Source organism: Myxine glutinosa, chromosome 12 (genome assembly GCF_964187855.1).
Source record: "Myxine glutinosa chromosome 12, kmMyxGlut1.1, whole genome shotgun sequence".
Classification (NCBI taxonomy): domain Eukaryota; kingdom Metazoa; phylum Chordata; class Myxini; order Myxiniformes; family Myxinidae; genus Myxine; species Myxine glutinosa.
The window spans coordinates 4,927,796-4,949,005 of NC_136272.1; positions in this window are offsets into that span (position 1 = coordinate 4,927,796).

The window sequence follows — 21,210 nt, forward strand, 5'->3', positions numbered from 1 at the left end:
CACCTGGTTCCCATGTGCCCCCAGTGTGCATTACCTTGCATTGCGTGCACTTTTGCGCCCTTACCACCTTACTCACTTGTCTTTTCTTTTGTCTCCCACCTCCGAGGATCTGGCTTTGGGGTAGAGAGAGAGGAGAGAGAGGTGCTGGCTTCGCAGTTGTGGGCCTGCACTTTCGCTGTTTGCTGCCTGGATCGATACACCATATGGACCGCAATGTTTGTGGCCACCCACCATGGACCGCAGCTCTTTTGCGGCCAAGCACCACCCGTGGATGGACCTATGGGTCAACGTGGCACCTATGCCATGCAGGTGAACCACTTTTAGTTGACACCACTGAAGGCCACAATATAGAAATGGACGCGGTTGGCGCCTTTCTTTATTTTTTGAAAGAGGCAAGAAGGCCAAGTGCACCACACGAAGGCAAGACCAGCGGCAGAACATCAGCCGGCTGCGACACCACACAATGATTCATAAACACTTTATTGGTGCACCGGATGGTGCTCACTGTGTGATGGGGTGGTGCTTGATGCTTGGAAGGGGTGCTCTGCACATTATTAAAGGCCGTAGGCCACAGAGCACTCGTGGGTTGGTGTATCGATGCTGGCATGCGTGCTCTCTCTATGCATAACATCTGCATGTGTTCCTCCAAAAACAGGTCCTGGATCGTAGTGTAAATATCAGCGTAGTCTTGTGCAAATAATGCTCCCTACCGGCTGTATGTTTAGTTTGAGGATTCTTTCCGGATTCGGTTATCCTGTGGGTGTGTTTCTGTGAGGAGAAGGGTGCAACGTCGCAGGGGGACATATTTACTCATTTGTGAATATCTGTAAAACTGTCGCACTCAGGGTAGAGTTAATAGTAGAGGGAACTACATTGCGTGCCACACTAAAGTAGGTAAAAATTTATCGGGTCGGGACGCCCCGAGGGTAGAGAAGGGTGCAATGTTGCGAATATGGAATTTGGCCTCCATATCCGCTTGTAAATATTCCCCTATTTCCCCAATACTCCCCAACTATCCCCAATCCCCCATTCCCTAGTCCCATTGTCTGTAAACAACACTCTGTAGAACCGACCTTCCCCTTTTTCCCCCATTAAATGTCGTGCCCAGGTCCACCGCATCTCACGTAGACAACTTTCGGACATCTTGCTAGTTATTCTTAGTCTATGTCAGTTAAGGACTCCTTTCCATTAATTCTGACTCTTCGTTGCACCAGAATGTGATTATATGGCACCAGTAGTGAGTTTAGGACCTTCCCATACCTCCTTCCATCTTCTTCCCCAAACAACAACAACAACAACAACTACAGCTACAACAACAACTATAACCACGGCGCGCGGGGGGAGTGTGCGTCCTCCCACCAGCTCGGTTAGCCGCCATGACCATGCGCTCCACGGGGTTACCACGAAGGGGCTGGCTGTCAGCTCCTCGTCAAGGGCGGAGCCTGGTAAACCCCCCGCACGCACCCAATGAGAAGCAACGTGCCGATTCCACGAGGCGGAGCTAACGAGCCGAGGGCGTGTCACTCCCCGCCGGATATACGCAGCGACTCACCGGACGTGACGTGAGATGCGCCCCCAGCTTGAAGAAGAGCAAGTCACTACCTCCGAGCGCTGCGACCTCCCTGCATCTCTGGACCGAACCGAGTCGATTCTGTCCCTGAGCCCAGGTGCACCTGGAGCCATCGATTCTGCCTTTCCTTGCCATCAATCCCCGTGTGAGTCAGCCTTTTGTCCCGTTTATCTGTCGTCTGTTGGGGGTTAATATAAGATTGTGTCTAAGTGCCTATCTTCCTTTGCTGTCCCTCTTGTAGTTGTAATCTAACCTTCCGAACGAATATAATCTCCTCCGGAGGTCTTGAGAACCGTATCCCTGGTGTCGTGTCATTTTAATCCCAGCCGTGTGTCTTTTCCTTCATTGACCTAGCGTAGCGCGACTAGTCAACGTTCGAGCATAATCGGGTAAACTGTGCAGACGTGGTCATACCAAACCGCTCGGTAAATAACATCTAAGCCGCGTCTGTAACAATATATATATATATATATATATGTATATATATGTATATATATATATGTATATATATATATATATATATATGTATATATATATATGTATATATATATATGTATATATATATATATATATATGTATATATATATATATATATATATATATATATATATATATATATATATATATATATATGTATATATATATATATGTATATATATATATATATGTATATATATATATATGTATATATATATATATATGTATATATATATATATGTATATATATATATATGTATATATATATATATATATGTATATATATATATATGTATATATATATATATGTATATATATATATGTATATATATATATATGTATATATATATATATGTATATATATATATATATATATGTATATATGTATATATATATATGTATATATATATATATGTATATATATATATATGTATATATGTATATATATATATATATATGCATACATATTCAGTCGGACCCCGCTATTCATGGGGGATACGTTCCTGGAAGATCCACGAATAGCGAAACCCGTGAATAGCGGGGCATTGTTTCAATGGAAAAAGGGGGATAGGTTCCCGAGTCGCAAAAATCCGCGAATAGAGAGGCCCAAACTGCGAACGGCGAGGCAAAATCCACGAATGGTGATGCAAATCCCGAGAATGGCAAGACAAAACCCGCAAATGTCGATGAAAACCCGTGAAGGTTGATGTAAATCCGCGAAGGTCGATGTAAATCCGCGAAGGTCGATGTAAATCCGCGAAGGTCGATGTAAATCCGTGAAGGTCGATGTAAATCCCTTGAATGCATGCCACGGCATTGTTTCAATGGAGAAAAGGGGGATACGTTATAGGTTCCCGGTGGTTCCTGATTCATAGAGGGAATTTTTTAAAGTTTAAAATGTTTTCGATCACAAATGCACATGATTACAGTTTCACATAAAATGCTTACAAAAACAAAAACGATAACAACAGAGTCGGTGTATACGGTAGGTTCCAGACCAGGACAGACCCAGACCACATTCCCCACATCCTCCTTGCCCCAAAACCGGAAGTGTTCGAATTAATTAATTCTTTTATCGATTTTGTCGATTTTCTCCCAAATTTCCATTTTTCATGATTTTGTTATTTTCATGATTTGTCGAATAGGGGTTCCAGACCAGGCCACCCTCACCACCCTCCCCACCCTCACCACATTCCCCACCCTCACCACATTCCCCACCCCCCTTGACCCCAAACCAAAACTGACTGAACTCAAAAACAGGAAGTGACTCACCACAAACCGGAAGTGACCAATTAATTATTTATTTTCCAATTTTCTCGATTTTCCCAATTTTCCAAATTTTCAGATTTCACGATTTTCTCGAATTTTTTTTGATAGAGTATATAAAATGGCCGAACCCATTTTCAAAATATTTCAAGATATATTTAACATAATTAGACGGTTGGTTGAGTCGCTTCTAATATGTATACATAATTATAATACAAATAGAGATAACAACACACATGATGAATGATTACCCGCTATATATTTTCAACCCTATATAAAATGGATGATTTTTTACCCGTGTGGGAAAGTAAGATAAAATTTAATAATCATAAGAACCTCCCAAATTCGTTAAGATGCCTAATATTCGGGTCAAGTGGATGTGGAAAAACCTGTTTGCTTTTAAAGATGCTCCTTACTCCAAAATTTTTAGATTATGAAAATTTAATAATTTTCACAAAGTCTAGTTTTCAGCCAGAGTATCAACTACTATCACAAGGTTTTAATGCCGGCCTTCAAAAAGAAGATATAATCGGGTTATTTAAGCTTCAACACGAACTAAATGAGCTCAACATTGAAGATGTAATACAACTATTTTGTGATACTCCACAAAAATGGAAAAAGAAATCAAAACCCACATCATCTACAACCATAACTTGTACTCTCACTGATAATACGGATGATATACCTTCACCCCAAGATTTAGATGAAACAAAAAAGAACCTCGTTATCTTTGATGATTGTGTTAATGAGAAAAATCCAACGATCATTGTCCCCCGTCGCACAGCGGCGCGAAAGGGGGACTATGGTTTTCCCCTCCGTCTGTGTGTCCGTCCGTCCGTGCGTGTGTGTGTGCGTGCGGGCGTGCGTGTTTGCGGGCGTGCGTGCGTGCGTAAGCGAAAGACCGCATTCGAATTTGATGTGTGGGTGCAACCCACGTCAAAATCCAAGATGACCGCCGCCATGTATGTCTGAACCTTGTGAGATGAATATCTTGAAAAATAAGCAAAGTACCAACTTCTAATCTGGTGTTTGGGTGTATCCATGCACAAGGAAGAACGCTATTGAAAATTGGGTCGCCACGTCAAAATCCAAGATGGCCGCCGCCATGTATGTCTGAACCTTGTGAGCGAAATATCATGTCATAGCATGTTTTCTGCGTCTTCCACGTTGTCAACTCACATCACTTCACCGACGGGGGACCGAGGCGTAACGCTTGTGGACAGCTACTATACAAGGGGGAGACATTCTTCTTTTAATTGTATTTATCTTAGTCAATCATACTTTCAACTCCCTCGTCGCTCAATAAGAAACAATGCTAATACTTTTATTTTATTCAAACTAAATGCGATAGATATAAATAATTTTTGGAGGGATAATTGTTCTACATTTTGTAGTAAAAAGAAATTTGAGGACCATATGAAACATATGACTGAAAAATAGAAATATATCGTTGTTAAAGAAGATGATGTAATAACTAATAATTTATTTACATAAATAAAATGAATGCTGAAGAACGAGCAAGAAAATTGAAGGAACATCAACAATTACTTTAAAAAGTTGTTAAACAACAGGAGGGAATAAGGAAGAAACGGAGACAAAAGCTATTAGGTGAAGACGTATTTGAAAGAAAACAAGAGGAGTTTTTTAAACCTCTTTTACAATCTACCGAACAAAAGGGAGTTTCGGTTCAACTTCCTGCGATAGAATATACCCCAACCCCAAAACAGGAAGTGCCTGATTTCATTGACCTATCAGGTCAAGTTCCCGCGATAACATATACTTCCAAACAACAACAGGAGTTGCGAGAGTTGGATGAACTAGCGAATCAAGAACTTACAAGTATAGAAACAACACAATCATCCCGAGGCCTTGAGAAAACAAATAAACTTTCGAATTATGTTGCGAAAACTATTAAAAACAATGAATATAAAAGGGGTACATTAACCAAAACGGGTCTCATTCCATCAGAAGAAGAAGAATCAGCAGCGGTTCATCTTGTTAACGAGGTGGTATTGGTATTTAATGATGAGTTAATGTTTTTGAGTGATACTCACCCAATTGTTAAATTAACCCCCAGATTAATGTTTCTTCTCACACACACCGGCCATAGAAACACCAGACTCGGTGATTCAAAATATTTTGATGCACCACTTCAAATGGAAAGAGAGGAAGATAAGGTATATATTGAGTTGCTAAACGCGATTGATTACGAGGAGTATATTATGGGTAAAGGTAAGAAAAACGAGAAGGAAAAAGATATTCTTAATGCTGTAGATAAACTTGGATTGAGTTCAGGCTCTGGCGTTAGTTTTCTTCCGAGCGACTCACCACAATTAATTAATAGGCTATTATTGCTGTTAGGTAGTAAGGAGGCGGGAAACAATAATTGTTTTAATGAAATATCAGCCATTTTAGATCAGTTGATGAATAGGAAAATAATTAATAAATGTCAATACAAAGATCTTTTATCTCACATACAATAAAATGAGAAACACAACTCTTAGATTTGATTTTACAACAAGTGATCACACAACTCCTTTCCAATACCCGGTACAACTTCCCACAAAATAATATGAAGCGGCGTTATTGTCTATGGAAGCCTATATTACCTTGTTTAATATCACAGAAAAGAATAACAAGTTTAGTTATGATCTGGGAACTGGATATAAAAATATAGAAGTACCTCCCGGAGCTTATGAGATACCTGTACTATGTTGAGAAATTTCACGTGTTATGAACGAACAAGGTGATGAACCAAAAAATATCGAAATAGATACTCAAAAACACATCAAAATCAACTATTAGACTTGAAAATAATTATAAAATATATTTCACGATTGATAATTCATTCCACGAGATGTTAGGTTTCTCCGCAAAAAAGCTTGAGGATAATTGTTGCAAAAACGGAGCACGGCGCTCCCCCTTAGCGGGGGGGAGGGGGGGTTAATCCCCCTTCTATTTGTACTGGCCGTCTCCGCTCCTGAAGCTACCCCGCTCCTCCGTGGGGCGGGATTGGCCGAGGCGATCAGTCAAAGGATTCCCGTACGCCCCCGCCGAGCCCTCCACAAAGCAGGTGGGCAACCCCGTTCGAGACCGCGGACAAGATGTTATTTGCCGAGCGGGTTAGCAGCCCGCGGTCCGAACCATTAGCAAGTACTAAACCCGATCCTAACATTGGCCAAATCGTGCCACAGGTGTTCAATGTGGAAACCTCTAAAATGAACGGATGTGAAGGAAAGAAGGCAAAGGTAGGAAGAACACGAATTTATTACTAATTATGTACAAGTCAAAGAAACCAAGGAGAAGGAAAGAAAACGAAAGCAATTTACAGAAGAAGAAGAAGAAGAAGAAGACAGTGCAATTCTACTTATACAAGCTTAACTTAAACCCCAGGGACAACACAGACAAACAGACGACAGTCAGACTTACACGAGTGGGGAATGAAGGCAGGAACGAATGGCTGGAAGGATGAGAAGGTTCAGGTGGTCCACAGAGCTGGAAGGATGCGGGTCCGGTTCATGTAAACGGCAAGGCTCGAGGTGAGCGGCCTCCGACCCTCCTCAATCTGGTTCGCACGGCGGCGTTGCTTCGTAGCAGCGGGTCGAAACTGCCGTCAAAGCTCAACTCAACTGCGGTGGACTCAGCTGCGGTGGACTCAGCTGCGGTGGACTCAGCTGCGGTGGACTCCTCACTCATCTGCCTAAGCAGTCCCTCCCAACATCCTTTTATGAGGCGCGTGGCGATCAAGCCGCCGGCCTTTTGGAAACGCCCATCAGGTCGCTCTCCGCAGTGCCGATTGGTGGGCACGGGCTCTCTGGCTCCACCCTTGATGACGATGGGCGGACACGCCCCTCTTCCTCGAGCTGACCACGCCGTAATGGCGGCAAATGCAGTTGGCAATAAATGCAGTTGGCAATAAGTGCAGTTGGCAATAAATGCAGTTGGAAAGGGAGGCTTTGGGGGAATTTGAAAAAGGGGATCTATCTTATTCGATTCGGTGCAATGCAGTGTCAATTAATGGGAAACAGAGCCTTATACTGACATAGAATAAGAAATAACTATTTAGAAGGGTATATGATTTTCTACGTGCATGCGATGGATTAACGAAGGGGACGACCTTTGATCTTTACACAAATTGATGGAGGTATTTACAAGAATCATTACAATTGACAGAGGGTGATATTTACAAACACAGGATTCTCAAATCCGCAACACGGCACCCTCATCCTCCAGGCACGTCCCGGGCCTATAAAACTTTAACTTAATGTGGCACGTAGGTGTAATTCCCTCTACAATTAACCTGACCCTGAGTGCGACAGTTTTAAAACACAAATAAGTATGTCCCTCTGCTGCATTGCACCCTGCCTAACAGAATCACGCCCACAGCTAACCGAATTACGGAATGGTTTTCAAACTATACATGTACGGTGGGGAGCATTATTTACAAGTGACGCTAATTGTATTTGCACTGCAACCCAGGACCTGTGATTTTTCTTCTAGGGAACAAAAAGAATAAATCCTGTGGGAGGGGAGGAGACAGCATGCACTGCATTGACGCACCAGCACCAATAAAGAGCACCAAAACACAAAAGCACCATAAAGCACCACTCACCAAAGTTCCATAAAACAAACACACTGTTGGTGGTCTTGCTCTTCGGCTCCCTCTGCTGGCCGATGTTCTTCCAGATGTTTTCATTCTTCATGTTCTTCTTGCTTGCGGCCTATTTGCAATAATGAAAAATGCACAAAACATGTCCGTTTTTATTTATGGCCCACAGGGGCCGACTATGGGTGGTTCACCTGTGAGCTTGGTGCCACCTCACCGGGTCCGCAAGCAAGATCTTGGGCCTTCGTGGCCGGTCCCAGCAGAGGGGCCATGCCCCAACCCGTAGGGTCCATGAGTGGTGCTCAGCCACAGACATGTGGTCCATAAGTGGTGCATGGATGAAGGCAGCTGGTTGCGAGGATTCGGGCACACCGACGCGGCCCCCCCGCACGCTCCCCTCAGTGCCCAGAGAGCACGATCCTCGGGTTGGGGAAGGAAGACAGAGAAGACAGGTGAGTGAGGGGTAAGGTCACAAGGGTACACATCAACGAAGGCAATGCAGAGTGAGGTGCGTCTGGAGACTTGAGTGGAGAAAAGCTCGTCCCTACCATACGTCACCCCCCCCTGTTACCTACTCTATCCTTGCCCTTACCCCATATGTACACCAAAAATCTACACATTTACAAATTCGTCGCTACCGTCACGTCTTCCCCATATCTCCCCGATACCAAATTTGTCACAATCCCATTGTCTAAATTTGCCATCACCAATTCATCATCAATCCTCATAAGGAGGGAGAGATGGAACATCAGCACAATGTCACACCCACGTCATGATGCGTCTCCCAATCCAAAACATTTGCACAGAAAAATAAAAACAACAAACCATGGCACGGTGTGGAGTCCTGTCACCCCAGGTGAGTGGATGTAGATGGTGCGAGGAGATTCTTAATCCTAACTACTTCCTAAATGACATTAACACACTTTACACTACCTGGGGTCTTTCCCGGCCAAACCATTGGCCGTCTTACTCTATGCGGTTTTAAGAACCAAATTCCCATTGACCAAACTGTGGTGCTTCATCAATTTGGGGTCTCACTCCCCCGGTTCACCTCCCTGTGCCTTTGCACAATTTCAGGACTGGGTCGTGTGGCTCTCCCAGCAGGTCTAGCCACCTGCACACCTCCACCACTGCAGTTGCCTCCGAGCTTACCTGCTCCTTACCTAACCTATCTAACTGGGGAAGGCCCTCTCTGACACTTACCCCCCTTGGTGCCCTCTCTGGCACTGGGCTACCCGGGTCCGTCCTCCGGATCCTCGGGCCCCATCCACAACTCTACCGGCTCCCAGAGCCCACCTGCGGCCTCACCTGGCCGACATCCTAACATTGGCGGAGTGCCCATTTAACTACACACACTAACAGGCCACACGCCCAGCCATTTCCATGTCACTAATGCACCCATCCAAACACCATTCTTCCACACGCACCACAGATGCCAATATCCACCACAATTTACCTATACCCTCTACCTAACTCTTAAACTACCCTCCCCGGGTATTCGTGATGGGGTCCATCCTCCCCATACACTCCCTTCGCACCAACCACTCCACTCCACATTTTCCATCGGTGAGCTCGCCTCGGCCTTGATTGGTCGCGAGGGCTCACCGATCCCACCCCTTGATGAGGCGTTGGCAAAGCCACGCCTTGTTCCTGGCGCTTGGCTGACTCCTCCCACCTTCTGCTCCGAGATGACCTCGTGTTCAATGGAGTCTGAGGCGCTGACAATAAGCCAAAGCAGTAGTGGCGAATGCCGCCGTACTGGCGCTTTTTAGGAGGCCATGGGGGTGTCGGAGATATCCTATCTTATTCGATTCGGTGCAATGCAGTGGAATCGGGTTTAGTATTGCTAATGGTTCGAGCCGCGGGCTGCTAATCCGCTCGGCAAATAACATCTTGCCCGTGGTCTCGAACGGGGTTGCCCACCTGCTTTGTGGAGGGCTCGGCCGGGGCGTACGGGAATCCTTTGACTGATCGCCTCGGCCAATCCCGCCCCACGGAGGAGCGGGGTAGCTTCAGGAGCGGAGACGGCCAGTACAAATAGAAGGGGGATTAACCCCCTCCCCCCCCCCCCCCCCCGCTAAGGGGAGTGCCGTGCTCCGTTTCCGTAACAATACGTTTGTCAGTGATAACGTCATTGACATATCCTCAGGTATAAATCCAATATTAATTCACTGTGATTTGGTTGATGGTGCTTATGACGATGGAGTAAAAACAAATACAATATTTTCATTCAGCGATTATTCAACTCCAATAGGTTATAAATTCAATATGGAGCCAAATAATCTCACCTATTTGCCCGTGTCGGGAAAAACCATTTCTGAAGTAAATTTTAAGATAACTGATCAGGATCACCGTATGGTTTCTTTCAATGGTGAAATTATATCCATCAGAATTCACCTACGTGAAGTTGTTCAACAATCAACTGTAGATCAGCCACGTGAAGTTTTTCAACAAATAATTGGAAAAATTATATAATAACTATAAACTAATTAATAAATGAACATCCACCTGTTTTTTCTAGAATGGAGTTTTAACACGAGTGCGTCAAGATAAAAAGAAAACTTACCAAGAGTTAGCGTTTGGAAAAATAGGTCTTGTATTTACTCGGGAAAGAGGAGAGATTATGTTAACGTCGAGCGGAGAATTTTTAATTCCGTCAAAATTTTCAATGAAAGATAAATTACGTTTTGAAAAGTTGTTTTGGCCACCACACACTAATTATTCGCGACTAGAACGAAAAATCAAAGCGGATAAATTGAAAAAATTAAAACTAAAATGCTAAAAGTTTTTTCTTCTACTTCGAATAAAAACAAGATGGTTGTTGTAAGAAAACATGAGTTAAGTAAATATGAAATCATTACGAAAGATACGAAAGGTGTTAGTAAAACAGCTGGGAATGGGATTGGGGAAGGTATGTATCTTTCACTGTACTATAAGGGCCAGGGTATGTATCTTTCGCCATACTATAAGGGGGAAGGTATGTTTCTTGGGAGAGGATACTATAAGCCTACGAGAGAACGTGGTGTAGGAGATCAATTTAGAAATAAAGGAGATGGGCTAATTGATACTCTAATGGGTATCGGTTCAACTATTCTTAAACATAAAGACCTAATAGGTTCAACCGCCTCTGCCATGGGAAATGTAGCGGGTGCTGTAAAGAGTATAAAAGACGCTCAAAAGGAGTCTCATAAATTACAAGCGATCAAAGAAGTTAGAAAAGGTAAAACTGAACTAACTCCACAAGAACGACAAAGAATAATTGAAATACTTGGGTCGGGCTTTCAAAAGTTTTAAATATTTTATTAGTATCACACGTAAATATAATAAAAAATTTTTTTTTTTTTTTTATTGTTAATATATAAAGAATGGAGGCGATTGACAATATGTATGATTTGGATGATACCATTATCATCTCAAACTCAACTAAAAAAGAAGATTATTATAAGGTAAATGCCGTAACAGGAACAGATTGGAATACGACCGGAACAAAAAGTTTTGAGATAAATAATCAACAAACTTACTTGAACCGAGCCGATAGTTTCTTGTTATGTAAATTTAAATTCACCAAAGCGGGGAATAACACAAACGCTACACTGGTAAATGATTTCTTCTGGAAAATGTTTGATAGTATTCGTTTGTATATTGGAACACAAGAAGTTGAAGCGATTGATTATGTCTCTGCGACAGCTGAAATGATGAAATGATGAAATGTATGCTTTATTCGCCTAGTGATAGGGTGGGTAAGGGGTGTGTTGAAGGTTTTATTTCTGATATGAAAACAGGAAAGGTCGATAACCCTGGCTATAAACAAAAGAAGGGAATGTATAATGAGACAAAACCAGTGAATAGTTTTAACGTAGCTGTGCCCCTTAAAGGTATATTTGGATTTTGTGATTATGATAAAGTTCTGTACGGCCTTAAAATTAGATTTCAACTTCTAAGGAATACTAAGGAAAACAGATTGGTTTTTGGGGAGGCTAATGCTTTCGGTGCTAACAATAAATTTGTTGTTAATGATCTGTGTTGGTATATTAGTGAATATACTCCTAGTCTTAAAACGGAAGAGATGTTGAATAGAAGGCTTAACACAAAGACCCCGCTAAATGTATCCTACCTTAAAAGAAGATGTCAACATGTTAAATTGGAACATACTACCTACACTTGGAATGTAGGTGTTCTGGAAGGAAAGCCTCGGTACCTATGGCTTATTTTTAAGAAACCCGATGGAGGTACTGCTACTGATAAGAATAACACGTTGTGTGATAATGCTACCATAAAACAACTTCGGGTTTCTCTAGATGAAACATTTTATCCTCGAGATAGATTGGAAATTAATTGGAAAACCAATGATTATGCCGAAGCCTATAAGTCTTACCAAAAGGTGTGTGAAAGCAACGGTAATCAAGAGCCCATTTTAGATATGGCGTCATTTAAAGACATATATACAATCTACGCGATTGACCTAAGTGCGCAAAAGGAAACGATAAGGTCTAATAGAGTGGATACTTCCCTATACATCGAAAGAGAAGAGAATGAAGAATTTGATGCATATTGTTTACTCTTGGAAGAAACAGAACTACAGATCAATACGGATAATGGTGTTATGACCAATATCACATAAGTAATAACGAGGAAAAAAATCTTTTCATAAATAAAATGAGTAAAGTAACAACTGACGTATATATTAATCAAATCAATCGTGATAAACTATCATCTTGTATCCAAAATCAAAAACCTTGTACGATTAATGTTCGTACAATTCAAAGAAAGGGTGATATGAGAATTAGTGTTTTACTCACAAAAGTGCAGGAGGAAAAACTAAATAGCACCAGTTCGCTTAGTTTAAAAATGTCAAAACCTATGTTGAAGAAATATTCACTAAAGGAAATAAACGGAGGATTTTTTCTGCTTCTAGCCCAAATCCCCTTAATTGCCAGTGCTGTAGGTGCAGCGGGGGTGGCGACGTGTGGTATTTCAGCAGCGGTAAAAGCCGCGAACGAAAGGACAGCTCAACTGGCAGCCCAAAAAGAATTGGAAAGACATAACAAGGCGTTGGAGAAAGAAGTTAGTGGAAGTGGGGTAATTGTAGATTTTGCTGAAAGGCTTGAAAGTCTGCCTGATCGGGCGAGATCGTTAGTCGGAGATATGCTTTCTTCTATCGCACAGGCGGGTGTAAAACTAACTAAAAGAGGTAATGGATTATATATTTCTCCTAAATAAAAAGAAAATTTATTTTCGAAAATAAAATGGAGGAGTGGTTTAAACATTTTGGAAAGAATACAACGTCAAATATAGAACTCGGTAAATATTGTAAACAGCTAAACCTTGATAACGTAATTATTTGTATGAGGGATGAATTACCAAAGTTGCCCAAAAATACAAAGAATATTATAATTAATTTAGAAGATAAGAGTGGGAATCGGTCACATTGGACTTGTATTCATAATGGTGGGGGTAAATATTATTTTGATAGCTATGGACTTCCACCGCCTCTTGAAGTAATTAACTTCCTTCCGAAGGGGGAGAGTGCTTGTCAAACGTTTCAAGTCCAAGAAGTAAATTCTAAATGTTGTGGTCAATTATGTTTATACGTATTATTTCACCTCAACAATAATGAAAAGTTTTCTGATATTATTTTTACCCTTATTTAAAATGACCTGCGTTGGAAAAGGTGGTTCTATCTTTAGGGGATCTCAAGAGGCGACTGTTGATTTATCAAATTATTATACAAAGGCCCAGGTTGAACGACAGAAATATGATATAACTAAAAATCTTAATATGAAAAATAGTTATAAATTAATCAATTATCTGAGTCCCGCGGGTAACAACGACTTGGTGAGATTAGGTGATGTAGTACAACATATATCCCAAGAGAAAACAGCACGTTATGACAAACAAGTAGAAATTACAGTCACAACGCCCGGTTCTCCAGATCATACCCCTTTTCGCATTAAATTTAACGTACCACTTACAATCAAACTTTATAAAGAGGGGGATATTATTAATAGATTAGGGGGATAGGGGATTAGGGGGATATTATTAATATTATTTTAGCTCTTTCACGAGCCTCGATTCAGTATACAAAAAAAAAAAAAAAAAAAAATGGTAATTGATAAATGGGGGTATGATATGCTTGAGTTAGGGTATAATTGGTTCTTTTCAATAAACTTGGAAGACCTGCAAGATTTTATTTGGTCCCGTAAAGAAGAATATTACCCCGTTGGTGACCATAATGCGGTATGTGGAAACACAATTAGTAGTCAGCTAATACATGAGTTTGGAAGTAAAAGCTTATATGGCAGCATAGCGATGGTTTGTATGACAAAGAGTCAAGACAATCATATAACTATACAAAGTCAGGGAATACAATCAGATTTGGTGGTGGGAAGATGGAATGGTATTACCTGTCATAGTATATTATCTCATGTATATTTCAAAAACATAAATGGTTATTTAATTTGAAATTAAATAATTTCAAATTAGTTTTTACCAATTCTATGTATTCACTCCTCATCCTTTGCTTCTGCTTTCCTCTTCTCCTCTTCCATTGCTTTTGCTTCCCTTATTTCCCTTGCTCTCCTTGCTTCCAACCTTGCTCTAATTGCTTCCCATTTTTCCCTTTCTTCTACTCCCCCTGTTTTCCCTTCCTCCTCATCCCTTGCTGCCCTTACCACCTATTCTATTGTTGTCTCTACTTCCTCCTCTTCCTTTGTTGACCTTGCTACCCTCTTCTCCTCTTCACTTGCTTCTGCTTCCCTCTTCTCCTCTTCCCTTGCTTCTGCTTCCCTCTTCTCCTCTTCCCTTGCTTTTGCTTCCCTTATTTCCCTTGCTCTCCTTGCTCTTATTGCTTCCCATTTTTCCTTTGCTGCCTCTGCTCCTGCTCTTGCTTTAACTGCCTCAGCCCATACTTTTGCTACCCCTTCCTTTGTTGCCTCTACTTCCTCCTCTTCCTCTGTTACCCCTGCTACTCTTGTTTCCTCCTTTATCTTCTCCAAGTCCTCCTTCATTTTCTCCAAGTCCTCCTTCATCGTCTTCCATTCCTACCTGTCCTTTTCCTCCTTCTCCTCCTTATCCCTTTCCTCCTTCTCCCTCTCCTTCTTTTCCTCCTTCTCCCTCTCTTCATCATCCCTTTTTACCCTTAAAGCATCTCCCCAGAGCACATTATACGTAATATATTCATCTGGATTTTGAGCTATTCTTGTATTTATAATTATTTTTCTCACAATAGGGTACCAATGGGATTTGTTGACATTAAAGCGCGGCGTTACGCGCGCTGCTTGTGAGCAAGGAGGAAGCGGACAAGCGGTAACATATAAACGTCTTTATTGTAAGACTACACTGTAACACTGAAATGCTCCGGGCTGGTCGCCCGGTGTATATCATGAGGCCTCGCCTACCCCTCGGGCGTGGCCACCGCCCACTTGGTGCATGGAATGATGTCACCACGCCAGTGGGCTTTTGTGTCCACCACACGCGCCCCCCCAGAATTCCCGCGCACCTGGAGGGCCAGTTTGCGGGGCAGACGAATGACCCGGCCGAAGCGCCCCCTGGTGATCGGCGGCGTCCGGGGTGCAGGGATGCCAGGTGGGATGCCCCTGGCTGCCCCTGGGATGGGTGCAGGACCGGGGGGCGGCGTGGCAGCGGGGCTGGGCGGTGCCGGGGGTCCGCCCGCAGGAGGGCGGCCCCGACGTGGGGGTCGGGCCACTGGCGGTGGATGGTCCACATCGAGGTGGGCCGGCTTGAGGCGGTCTACCGAAACGCGGTCAGGAGTACCGCCGATGTCCAGGGTGAAGTGCTTCGCCCCGGTCTCCAGCACGCGGAAAGGCCCGTCGTACGGGGGCCGCAGTGGTGTCCGATGGGCATCGTGGCGGACGAAGACGTACTCCGCCGTGCGAAGCTCCGGGGCGACGTGTGTCGGTGGGTGCCCGTGGCATGCCGTTGGCACCGGGGCGAACCTCTGGGCGGTCTCTTGCAGAGCGGAGCGCTGCTGTGCTGCGCCGAACGATGCCACAGGACCATGGTGCTGTGGAGTCGGGGAGGAACTCACCCGGCACCCGCAGCGGTTGCCCGAAGACCAACTCCGCCGCGGATGCGCGCAGGTCCTCCTTGGGCACCGTCCGGAGGCCCAGCAGGACCCAGGGGAGCCTGTCGACCCAGCCGCCGTCGCGGAGTGTGGCCCGGAGCGCGGCCTTCAATGAGCGGTGAAATCGCTCACACAGGCCGTTAGCCTGGGGGTGGTAGGCCGTGGTTTGGTGCAGCCGGACCCCAAGCCCCTGCGCAACCGCCCCCCAGAGCTCCGAGGTGAACTGGGGGCCGCGGTCGGATGAGATGTCTGAGGGGGCGCCGAACCGGGCGACCCAGGTGGCGATGAAAGCCTGCGCGACATCGGCCGCCGTTGTCGACGCCAAGGGCACGGCCTCCGGCCACCGGGTGGTGCGGTCCACCATGGTGAGGACGTAGGTGAAACCCCGCGAGGGGGGCAGAGGTCCCACCAGGTCCACGTGGACGTGGTCAAACCGGCGTTCCGGCACCGTGAACGGGGCCAACGGGGCCTGGGTGTGCCGGTGCACCTTGGCGCGCTGGCACGCGAGGCACGTCCTGGCCCAGCCGCGGACGGCCTTCCGGAGGCCATGCCAGACGAACTTGTCAGCGATCAGCCTTTGGGAGGCCCTCGTGCCCGGGTGGGACAGGCCGTGGATGGCGTCAAACACCTGGCGCTGCCAGCCCGCGGGCACGATGGGGCGAGGACGCCCGAGGGAGACGTCGCACAAGAGGGCCACGCCCGCGCCGTCGAACAGCACCTCGGTGACGCGGAGGCCCGTGACGGCGGTCCGCAAGGCCTGGACGTCGGGGTCAGCGGCCTGGTCCGCTGCCATCCGGGCATAGTCGATGCCGAGGTGGACTGCGTGGGCGACGGCCCGGGAAAGGCAATCCGCCACCGGGTTGTCCTTCCCCGCGACGTGCTGGATGTCCGTCGTGTACTCGGACACGGCCGAGAGGTGACGCTGCTGCCGGGCCGACCACGGCTCGGTGACCTTGCCCATCGTGAAGATCAGCGGCTTGTGGTCGACGAAGGCAGTGAACGCCCGGCCCTCGAGCAGATGGCGGAAGTGCCTGACCGCCAAGTGAAGTCCGAGCAACTCGCGGTCGAAGGTACTGTAACGGCGTTCGGGCGGGCGAAGCTGCCGGCTAAAGAACGCCAGCGGTTGCCAAACTCCACGCACCCATTGCTCGTGCACCGCGCCCACCGCGTAGTCCGAGGCATCGGTGGTGAGGGCGATCGGTGCATCGGGCGCCGGGTGCGCGAGCATGGTGGCGTTAGCCAAGGCGAGCTTCGCGCCCGTGAACGCCGTGTCCATCTGCTCGGTCCAGGTAACGTCGCCTTTGCCCGGCTTACCTCGGAGAGCTTCGTGCAGGGGGCGCAGGAGCTGGGCGATACGGGGCAGGAACCGATGGTAAAAGTTCACCATGCCCAGGAACTCCTGCAGCCCTCTGATCGTGCGGGGGCGCGGAAACCCCTTCACCGCCTCCACCTTGGCCGGCAGGGGGACGGCTCCGTGCCTGGTGACACGGTGCCCCAGAAAATCGATTGTGGCGGCGCCGAACCGGCACTTTGCGGGGTTCACAATCAGGCCATGCTGGCCCAGGCGTTCGAAGAGCGTGCGGAGGTGGCGTAGGTGCTCTTCGTGGGACGCGCTGGCGACGAGGATATCGTCCAGGTAGACGTAGACAAAATCCAAGTCACGCAGGACGCTGTCCATCAGTCGCTGGAACGCCTGAGCCGCATTCTTCAGACCGAAGGGCATGCGCAGGAACTCGAAGAGTCCGAATGGCGTGATGACCGCCGTCTTCGGGACGTCCTCCGGCCTGACGGGGACCTGATGGTAGCCGCGTATGAGGTCCACCTTCGAGAAGAAGGACCTGCCCGCCAAACGGGCGGAAAAGTCCTGAATGTGGGGGACGGGCTAGCGGTCGGGAGTCGTGGCGTCATTGAGACGGCGATAGTCCCCGCACGGTCGCCATCCCCCGCCGGGCTTCGGCACGATGTGCAGCGGCGACGCCCAAGCGCTCTCTGAGCGCCGAACGATGCCGAGTCGCTCCAGGGTAGCGAACGCCGCTTTTGCCACCGCCAGCTTCGTCGGCTCGAGGCGGCGTGCCCGGGCATAGACCGGTGGCCCGACGGTGGGGATGTGATGGGCCACCCCGTGCTTGATGGCCCCCGCCGAGAAGGTGGGCCGCGTGAGGGCCGGGAAGCCGGCGAGGAGGCGGGTGAATGCGTCCGCTGCCGGAAGCGTACAGACCAACGTGGCCGGAACCGAATCGTTCGGCAAGCCGCTTGGCAAGCCGCTCGTTGAGCTGGGCAACGCACAAGCGAGCGAGCTGAACGTCTCGGCCTGGACAAGCCGTCTGCGCTTGACGTCGACCAGGAGCCCATTAGCGCACAGGAAGTCCGCGCCAAGCAGTGCCATGGGCACGTCGGCGGTGACGAACGTCCATCGGAAAACCTGCCCTCCAAACCGCAGAGAGAGGCAGCGTTTTCCGTACGTACGGATGGGCGTCCCGTTCGCGGCAAGCAGCGCGGGGCCCCCACCCGCGGCGTGCTTGTCTGACGTGCCGGCGGGAATGACACTCACCTGCGCTCCCGTGTCGCACAGGTAACGGCGCCCGGAGAAGGTGTCCGTTATGAACAGCAGGCTGCTCGAACGGCCGGCGCTCATCGCCACTATTGAGCGCCGGCCCGGGCGTTTCCCGACCCGTTGAAGGAGCACGGCGGATGACACCGCCGAGCTTCGTGGCCGAACTTGGCGTGGAACCAGCACCAGGTGGTGGAGCTGGAGGAGCGCGGCTGGCTCCGCCAGGCCGGTGGAGTTGGCGGGTTTCCCCGCGGTGGCGGTTTTCACCGCGGCGGTGGGCGGGGCGTGGCGGCGTTCACGAGGTGCGTATCAGCATGCTGCTGAACATCAGCACGCTGTAGAAGCTGATGCTGTGGAACATGCTGCTGAACATCAGCGTCGAGGGCCGTGACGGCCACGCCGACGCTCGCCCGCGTGTCCGAAGCGGCGAAGTACCTGTCCGCCTTGGCGGCCAATGCTCGGGGTTCCGTTAGCTCGGTCCCGGCCAACGCGAGGCGAACCTGCGCTGGAAGTTGGCGCCGGAAAAGCGCCCGGAATAGCGAACCGGGGGCTTCGTCGCCCAACAGTGACAGCATATGGTCCATTCGGACCGACGGGCGCGTCTCACCGAGCTCGGGGAGATCCAGGAGGCGGTCGGCCCGTGCGTCGTCCGTGAGGCCGAACGTGGCTAGGAGTAGCCGCTTGAGTGCCTCGTACTTGTGGCCGTCCGGTGGGTGGCGAAGGACGGACACAACTCGAGCGGCCGTGCCGGGCCCGAGGGAGGCGACGACATGGCAGTAGCGCAGGTCGTCGTTGGTGAGGCGCCGAAGCTGAAATTGGGCTTCGGCTTGAACGAACCAGACTTCGGCCTGGGCCTCCCAAAATTCGGGAAGTTTAATCGCCATTGCCTTGTCGTTGGCCATTGCAATGGCGTCGTGTTCGGAAGGATCGCTACGGCAGATCCAACGTCGAGGGTCACCAGTAAAGCGCGGCGTTACGCGCGCTGCTTGTGAGCAAGGAGGAAGCGGACAAGCGGTAACATATAAACGTCTTTATTGTAAGACTACACTGTAACACTGAAATGCTCCGGGCTGGTCGCCCGGTGTATATCATGAGGCCATGCCTACCCCTCGGGCGTGGCCACCGCCCACTTGGTGCATGGAATGATGTCACCACGCCAGTGGGCTTTTGTGTCCGCCACAACATCTTCTAAAAGACTTTTATATTTCATAACTTTGAGAAGTTCATTTTTATTTAATATTTTAAGCAGGTCTCTAGTTGTAGGTTTTACAATATCTGTGTATGGCCAATCCTTAATTACAAACTTTACCTGTTTATGTTCCAATTCATAAGGAATTCATAATTTTGCCCCCTTTTCTTGTAAGTATCCTTGAATACAAAAATTAAAATTCTCCTGAAGTAGTTTTCTTGCCATTTAAATATAAAAAATTATTAATTATCTTCAATTGGGTCAATAACATTTTTACTGTGCCTATAATGCTATTACAACATAAAAATAATGGTTTGGGGATATTATTCTCATTCATTTCTGTATGAATTGCAATAGGATTACTTGAAATAGAACCAAGTTTCCCAATACGCGTAAATTGTTCTGATTTAAAATAACCGTGATAATCTGATTTATTAGTTATCCCCTCCTCATCCTCCTCTATTTCTGTTTCTGAATTAGTGAAAGAAACAATCTTTTTTACCATATGTGCCATCTCAAAAATAAAAGAAAGATTATTATTACTACATTTTATTTCGATGGTTGGCGTTTTAAATGATTGACAAAGTGAATTAAAACTTGATGGTGAAATAGGGGTTGGAGCCATTTGATACGTTTGAATATTTACGGGAATTATATTTTGAACAGATTCTATATTAATCCCAAGTTACATGCTAGAATTATCGACCAACGACTTCACATCAACGATAAATTCAAGGGGTGTTTCCATTTTAAAAACGAGCTCTGCTTTACTTTTGATACATTTGAAAAACTGTTTAATGTGTAATCCAAGTCCAATGTGAAGCATATCCATATGGTTAATATAATATTCCTCAAAACAATCGCGGGGTAATATAACTTTGATCAGTACGTTTTGCGTCGTATACGTTTCAAGATGTAAACCTTCGGTAGTTATCGTGAAACAAACGGTATTCATGTTATTATATAACAATTCAAACAGGGCTTTAAACTTGTTTGAATGTTTTGATCGAGGGTAAAAAAAGCATTACTTCTTTTAATAACGCAATCTTTCTTCATACTAAAGATCATTATTTTAAATAATTTATTCTCCAAGTTTTGTCTTTTGTAATTCTTGTGAATAAAATGACCCCAAGATTTCTTCACCATGTAAATCATATAATTTATAAGTCCAAGGTACTGTATCCATTACCTCAACGATTTTAAAAAGTTCATTAGTCCATCTCTTTGTATAACCCTTCTCAAAATGACTTTTCCACCTGTATGTTCTTACAACATCGTCAACTTTGAACTTTGGTTTTCTCAAATTAATCTCCTTTTCATATTCTAATTTTGTAACTGTTTCTGACGATTTTTCTTTAGTAGATGAATGTACCACATTGTTATAATTATCAACAATACCCTGAATTAAAGCTACCCATTGTTGAGAATGGACTTGTGTGAATTTTTTATATAATCTCTCTTTCAAAGT